The sequence below is a fragment of the Patiria miniata genome, unplaced genomic scaffold (assembly GCF_015706575.1).
Source record: "Patiria miniata isolate m_02_andy unplaced genomic scaffold, ASM1570657v1 HiC_scaffold_2, whole genome shotgun sequence".
In the NCBI taxonomy this organism is placed as follows: domain Eukaryota; kingdom Metazoa; phylum Echinodermata; class Asteroidea; order Valvatida; family Asterinidae; genus Patiria; species Patiria miniata.
In genome coordinates this window covers 19378981-19387100 of record NW_024037058.1, presented here as the reverse complement: position 1 = coordinate 19387100, position 8120 = coordinate 19378981, and the positions used below count along the sequence as shown (strand labels likewise).

The window sequence follows — 8120 nt, the reverse complement described above, 5'->3', positions numbered from 1 at the left end:
TTTAATATTGAATAATTATCTGAAATTTACGTCTTGGTAACAAAAACACCCCTATAACGACTGTTCTGTCAATTTTTCGGGAGAAGTGAAATTTACCTTCAACATTTGCCATTCTCAACGTGTGCACTTGCCCCCCGTGGGAGTGGGTGCTGGCATACAGGGCCAGCCGGGAGGGCACTGGTAAGGCGATGGATCATTGATGTCACAGACTAAAAATAAAGCAATCAGATTGAAATATGAAGTTTATCGCAATATTACACAATGCATCGGTACATTGGAAGCGTGTTGAATGTGAACATTAAATCTGATTAACCGGAAAATTAAGAAGAAATCAACTGCAGAAACTTACATGCTTCTGGATATTGCTTCACAGCAACCTCGTCGGCTGAAAGGAAAGAGAGGGGGCGAAATTATTTTATTCTTGGTCAGTGTGTCCGTTCGTATAAAAAAACGGTATTAACGCTAGATTTTACACTGAAAATTACAGCAATCTTGATTGAATTAAGGTCGAATGTCCACGAAAACGTACTCGACTGGTCCGATGGGTGGAATGCATGCAGAAGATATTCCACTTTTACGTTGGCTTTTTCGTTCATTTCAATGTCCACTAAAACGTGTCAGTACTTCAGTGCTAAATAAGGGTCGTTCAACTTAGCTGCATCCGTTAAAGGGAATAATAGCTTCAAAAAGAGGAAAATAATCCTGGAAACTTCTCTGCTTGAGCAGCCCCCTACTTGTCAACTGAAGAGCAATGAGAAGAAAAAAAGAAAGTTCAGTGCGTCCATTTGGATAACAAATTTTAACGCTATAGATCTTACACAGAAAATTTCTTACACAGAAAACAAGGAGGTTTATTGAATTAAGGTAGAATTTCCACAACTTCCACGGGGTGCTATAGATTTTTGAATTCAGTTTCTAAGTTTTGCTTTAACTTTGTTCTTTCCATTTTGCTCATCTACAATCAGCTGCGACCATAGAGCTATATTAAACTTAATTTACTTGAGCTATATGGAACCGAGTTATTGTCGGGTCCTAAATAAGTCGAATTTGTTAAAGCAATAATTCAATAAACTAAACGTCGGTTGATTTCGGTGTGTCTTTGTTTTATACTCGAGGGAAAATAGCAATTGAAAAAAAATCTACTTTCGGGATGAAACACGAATTAGCAGGGGGAATAAATGTTTAAGACTATATTGATGCAAACTTAAACATATAGACAGTATCAGTTTGTGTATTGGATTATGGTTGTAAGGAAGAGTTGTGATTGCACCCTCCGTCCACTCCCCAAAAAGGAAATAACGAACTGAAGCTTAAACAAAACAAGCAAAACAAAAACAAAAACAAAAACGAGAAATAGAAAGGAAATGTTACCTTCGTTAGTTTCAGCCGCGAGGACAGAGCCCAGGCACACCAGAACGACCAAGCAGATATAAGCCTTCATCTTGACTGCATAAAGATACGGTAACCCAGAATAATACAAATATACACAACAAGAACGGTACTCGTTCCATACCTGCATGCATCGGGCATCAATGTATTTTCCTGCCATGTTGCCTTAATCATGATAATACCAAAGTTGTAATGACTATTTAGCTGGTGAATAACTAGATAAATTGAATTCTCCATATCTGCATATGTCTAGATTTAAAATTCAGAAAACACGATTCCAGCAATTATGGCGTCAAATCAAATGATTTAAAAAATGGCTACTGGACTGATAGTCCGTGGGACCGTAGAGGCCGAAAACGCTTTAGTTTTCGAGATACGCGATCTGGTCCGCCGAATTTTATAAAACTTCACAGACATGTAGATTATGATGTACCATATCGAAAAAACATTGTTCCCTGATCCATAGTTTGTTTGGGAATGAGAAAATCTGGGATAAAAACGCCGACAATTCTGCATGAGAAAAAAACATAAGAAACAGGGCCCTCTATTGATACAGTGAGAACCATTTTCGCACGCAATGAGCGCTTGCCAGATAACACTTCTTTCAACTTCCCTTTGAAAAAAGATCATAACAGATCAAATTCGTCTAAGCTGTTGCCGAATGGCAACATTCAGAAATCGAATTTGTTGATAATAAATCAATGTAATATCTTGACTAAAAAGGTTTGGCGTAGACTAGACGAAATCGATACTCCGGTCCGAAAACGTGTACTTGTTGTTCGAATTGCTTGAACTGAATTTTATGCTTTCACACAAAAGACGAAATTAAACGTTGGAAGTGCACTAAATCGATGGTGACGGACGAATATGAATATTAGAAACGGTGAATTCGAATGATAAACGTCTTAAAATAACGTTTTTAATATACAGAGCTCGTCCCCAACTGGCTTTCATAGGAAAGCGCGCGTTAGCAAATCGTGACGTTATCATGTCTAGGGTAATTGCCTGATGAGTTCGTTCGAATATGTTCGCAGATTTAACGCGAATAATGGCAGATGGTAATTCTGATGGACTCAACAGAAACCAGTTGAAACCAACTGAAAAACCCAGTCAATAACTGGTAATTCTGATGGACTCAACATTAACAGGAACCAGTTGAAACCAACTGAACAGACCTGTAATAACTGGTGATCCTGATGAAATCAACAGGAACCAGTTGAAAACAACTGAACAAACCAGTAATAACGGGTAATTATGTTGGTATCAATGGGAACCAGTTGAAACCAGTTGAACGAACCAGAAACCTACTGGTAACTCTTATGGAGTCATGTATTGTATGTGACAGGTCCGTAAGACGAGCGTTTGGCATCTACACATAGGCTAACGCAATGTAAACTGTCGCTTCGTAATAGCCGTGAAAATTAGGGAGGATGGATTGAAAATACTCACAAAGTAAGTTACTTACATGAAGTTGACGCTGTTGTGCTCCTGAAGTAGAGATAAGCTTGCTAGTTGACGACAATCGCCGGAATGACTATTCGAAGAACGAGACAGACTTTTTATACTTTTTGGAGATGTAAATGGACGGTGCAGAGCTTACGATAGTGGTAACGAAGGACCGATAGCGTGAGAGTGGTATCAGCAGACGTTCGTGATTGGCTGAAAATTATAAGATGTGAACTCCATTGAAACACCGATCCATTGAGCCCCACCCACGATTTCTTGACCAATCACGGCTGCGATTTAAGACTGACATGCGCGCACTCAAGTCCACCATGCGTGTGCGTGCGTTTGACGCACGGGTTGGCACGTTGGATGGGGTCACGTGTTGTTGCCCGCGTGCTCAGTGGGCGGGGCTTAATGGATTTGTCTATTGATCGTGGTTTCTTGGTTGATGACTCATCAAAAAACTTCATATGACTCCTAAAAAAACCCTTCACTTTTGGTCCAAAAAAAATGACAAAATATCAATAAACCATTCGAAAAAAACCCAATAAAGCGATGATCTTTAACGACACCAGAATTGTCATCAGAAATCCTTAAAGTTAAGACTTTCTGTAGTGGATACAAGGACAAGCACATTTTCCATGTACCTTTTCACAACTACTGGTCTCATTTTCATCGGTCTTGTCTTGTATTTGAACCGGGCAGTTTGGAGAAAGACATACTGTAGTATAATCTTTGAATACCCTAGAGTGGGTGAGTTGAGACACGAATTATACAGGGGCGGATCCAGGAATTTTCGCGGGGGGGGGGGGTTCATAAGCAAACAAATCTGAAAATGTACATAGGTTTTTTTCTCTGGACACTTGGCCTCCGTACAATCAAAAGCTGGGGGGGGGGGGTTACCATATTTCGATAGGGATGCTGTTCAAATTCGACGATTATTAACACTAGATTACAGAATGGTTTACCCTATTTTGAACAGGCGGACATTATACCAGTATAATTTTTTGGGGGTGTCACGGGGAGGGGGACTTATTTTTTAAGAATTTGTATGATATTTTTTTTTTTTGACACAGATGGGGGGGGGGGGAGTTGACCCCCAAATCCCCCCATGGATTCGCGCCTGATTAAAAGTCATTTGTTTTATGTTATTTTCGACTCTATTTACCTCGTCGAAATGTATCCTCAATCCTCCTGTTTCTGCACAGATATGGCTTTGCAACCCAGTACCTTAAAAATAGCAAAGCAAACACTCTTTTCCTCAACAAAACTTATATTGTTGGCTTACGATCATCTACCGTACCAATTAACAAAGCAACATCTCTTTATTTGGGGCAACAAGCAGGAGAATTCCAAAGCGTGCAGTTTCGGCGTTGTAGAAATGAATCCTGCCTAATTCCGCGCAGGGGAAGCTTCATTAAAAAATATGTGCTGTCCGGGCCATGTAACTCAATATAAACATTTTTTAAAAAATAACTTAGACTTCATCTTTTGCTTGAATCCCAGGTAAAGCCTTCAATTTCCACATTTTTCTCTGCTGCTGGTTAAAAGTTCGTGCATCAGAGGATACGATCCCGGTGAAAGTATGTCATTTTTAGGATGCTCACCTTGCAAAATATAACTTAACCCTTATTTTGACCATCTCTCAGCCGGGGGGCCGCCCCCCCCCCCGTAAGATCATATTCATCCGGTTGAACAACGCCCCCATTTTCAAAATGACGGCCATTGCTTGTTATTCTACCTATATTTTTTTTCAAACGACATATCTGCGATGAACCTATAGCCGATATCTTTCTTATAACATACTCTGTTTGTGCGCCAAATGCCATTCTTGTATCATCAAAGGCTCAATCCCTCCACATATCTGCCGTACTATATATACAATCTTTGGCGATAGTCATTTTGAAAAAATGAATTGCAATAGTGCAGTTTAGGACTCCGTTCCATATAAGAACGAAAAGACACTTCATGTTTAGGCTTAATATTTTAGCTAAGTATTTGGCGATGAACAGATAATACAAGCAGGAAAAGTTATTTGATATGTTTGGAATCATCAATTCGCAAAGATCATAATATCTTCTGGAAAGAGGGCAGGGTTTTGATTAATCATAAGCAGCTGTGAAAGGAACTTGTAAAAAATAGAGTTGTCCTATACCGGTACTACACGACTATCAATTGAATTTGGACTGCGGAGAATTTGCTGAAATCAACCTATATCTCGTTAAACCAAAAGAGGACGACTAATACTCGATTCATGATCCCCCTTCTCTCAACAATTACATTTGTAAAATATTAATTATAGAAACTCAGATGAGCAAACGAGGAAAAGCGCCCTCTGGCGTCAAATGACCCCCAACCTTGAAATGACCGACTGCAAAAAAGCTTTGCCTCTTGTCAACAATTTGTATTGCTGAAAAATTTGTGAAGAAATAATTCCATAACTAAACCTGGGTGGACTTTTCGTCTCATTCAAAAGTGAATAACTTTCATGTCGCTAGGAAAACAGCAATAGAAAATGACATCTTGTTTTCGGGGTCACACTCGAAATACACCTTTAACTGCTTTTGGCTACTTCATCTTCGCAATAACATATTAAAATTTAAAAAAAGTATAGTTTAAGTATTTTGTTTTGTAGATATGCCTACCCAGCAACAAGGCATTCAAACGACAATTTTGTATATCAAGAGTTTTCTAGTGGCGTATCTAAGGCCTACCCCCACTCATGGCCTATGCCCCTCCCCCGTGAATCCCCCACCTTCTTAGAATCTAGGGGGGGGGGGGGGGCTACAAGGAGCGTTGTAATTGTAAAAACAGTTGAGTGCCCTCCTCTAGAAAATGAGGTCCCATAAATTGGATCCCATCAGTCACTACCATTGTATTTCTGTTGCAAATCGGTCAACTGTTTGCGTATTTCAAGACAAATTTAAACACCCATTCTCAAATTTGTATCCTTGTGGAGACATTTCTTTGTTCTCGTGTAGTAAAGTGTTCAATTTTGAAAGTGAAGTTTCAAAATGCTCTTATTTTAACCAGAATCAGTTTCCTTGGCTGAAATTCGTACCTTGTGCACAACGAATAGGGAAAACTGCGCTCCGGTTTTAGCGAGGTTCCGGCTATAACGACAGTATTGTGAAAGTCCATCGGACCTCGTTATAACGAAATATTTAGAAATACCTATCAAGGCATACGTACAGTCGTACACCCTTAAACGAGTTAATTCGTCTATAAGAGACAAAGGACAAACATTCTAATTTAAAGATGACATTGTGCAATGACAAGAAACGTCTTTGCTATCACAAGAGTCGATTAAACGTCATTTCCTACAATTACTCGTATCAGCAAACTGTAATTGATCAGAAAAACCTGTAACTCGAAATTAATCGTTTCGACGAACATTATTTTGATATTAAAACAATGTTTTACACTACAGATTCAATTGAGACAAAACAAACTTCGTTTTGTATGAATCCTTTATGTAACGTATCTGGCAAGTTATTTATCATGTAAACTGGGTTGTTATGGTTGTCGGCCGCTAAAAGCAGACATATCAGGACAAACAACGGAACGCAATACTTCACAAAAGTTACCAACAAAAGCGTTAAAGTGACTGCCTCAATAAGTACGTAACAATTCTGCAATGCTGGCTCTTGAACACTTACATAATCTTATGTATTTTATACTCAGTCCAATTAAAAAAACCTATAATTTTCTCTTACAAAATGTTTGGATTCGAGTAATCACAATATGTCGCAAAAAGAATCAATGAAACAGTATACAACTAACGTTCGGGGATGTAACGTATCTTGTGACAAATATAATGGCACGCCTATAAGACATAGGCCTATCTTTTTTTTCTTTTCTTTTTTTAGCCCCCTTTCATAACCTTCTTGGACTTTTTAAAAGCCTTTTTGCAGTAGGATATCATTTCAAGTTTATTTTACTGAATTGGTCGCCTTGCTCAGAGCTTTTGAACATGACAAGTGACACTTATACGTTACCAAGCTGATCAGATACGTTACCTACCAGGTTGATCAGATACGTTGTCAGGTTGATCAGACTGCTTTAATTAAACCACCATTTTCCTTGAAAATCATGTGTTGGCGGGCTTAATTTTTTGTAAAGTCGTAGTGCTGTACGGCCTTAAATGTTCTTGTTTTAGATTTATATCTATACTTAACAATTTATAGGTTACGGTCCTTTAATGTTAACAAAAGTCAATGTAAAAAATAAGTATCTTTTCAACACTCTACTTGACTGTGCGAATGTGAACACTCTCAAAAAGCTGGTTATTTTGGTTGGTAGAAAAAGTTGGTTAAAATTTAAACCAATTTTTCCAATGTTGCCCAACGTTGGGTACTTTTTTTTAAACAACTGTTGGACGGTTCACCTGGTAAACAACAGTTGGCTAAAATTAGTCATTCTACTAGTACCCAATGCTGGTTGAATTTACCCTTATTCAAGGCAGAATAAAGAGAAACTCTGCGTTTTTAGCCTTTTTTTTTCATTATTAAATTCGATGGACTAAATTCAATTTTTCGATTGGCTACCACGAAAATCATGGATTTCCCCCCAACAAATTCGTCAAAAGTCTTAGAATAGAAATGAAATTTAATTTGAGCTGTCACGGTGCTCAGTTTAAGAAGCTGTTTAAGAAAAGCAGGTCTATGGTAGTTAGGTTCTTGGAGAGTCCATGAAATATATAGCACTGTATATTCGTTTGGATATCCGCCCCCTTAGTGGCGTAAACCCGTGCCGACGACTTGGGGGGGGGGGGGGAGGTGACTCCCCTAAAATTCTAAAACCATCCCTACGTAGCAAAATTCAAAAAGCGGTTAGCGGGAGGGAGGGAGGGGGGCTGAACACCATTCGTCACTATACGTAGCACTGCATGAAGACAGATCAGCGACATGAGTGTATGCTACTGCTGTTTATGGGCATTTTACCTCAATTACTGACTTCATGAGTATAGTTGATATTTTCCTGTCGATTTTTTTAAATTGGCTACAATTTCTTTCTGTATGTGTGTATGTATGTGTGTTTTCTTTTGTTTTTTTTGTTTTTTGATATTCACCACTTATGGGGGATGTATCCAATGACCCACCCTTCCCCCTCAAAAAAAAATGTTGGGGGTATATATGCCCCAGGGATTTACACCCTTGTCCGTTCCTTCGAATCACCCCGAACCCTTCCCAATCCCATCGGCATGAGCGTCGCCGGAATTTTGTCCAGAGGCAGCTATGATTATTTGACACTTGGGGCGCTGTTCAACTTTAAACGAAGCCGTA

General features: G+C 38.9%; 1 long non-coding RNA gene across 1 annotated transcript; it reads right to left on the bottom strand.

The window, feature by feature from the left end:
• Positions 1-366: 366 nt before the first annotated feature.
• On the bottom strand, positions 367-2963 carry LOC119726796. The gene is made up of 3 exons (XR_005270859.1): positions 2855-2963; positions 1372-1446; positions 367-385 (listed from the first exon to the last, which is right to left on the bottom strand). It is a non-coding gene; the product is annotated as an uncharacterized LOC119726796 (long non-coding RNA).
• Positions 2964-8120: the final 5157 nt, after the last annotated feature.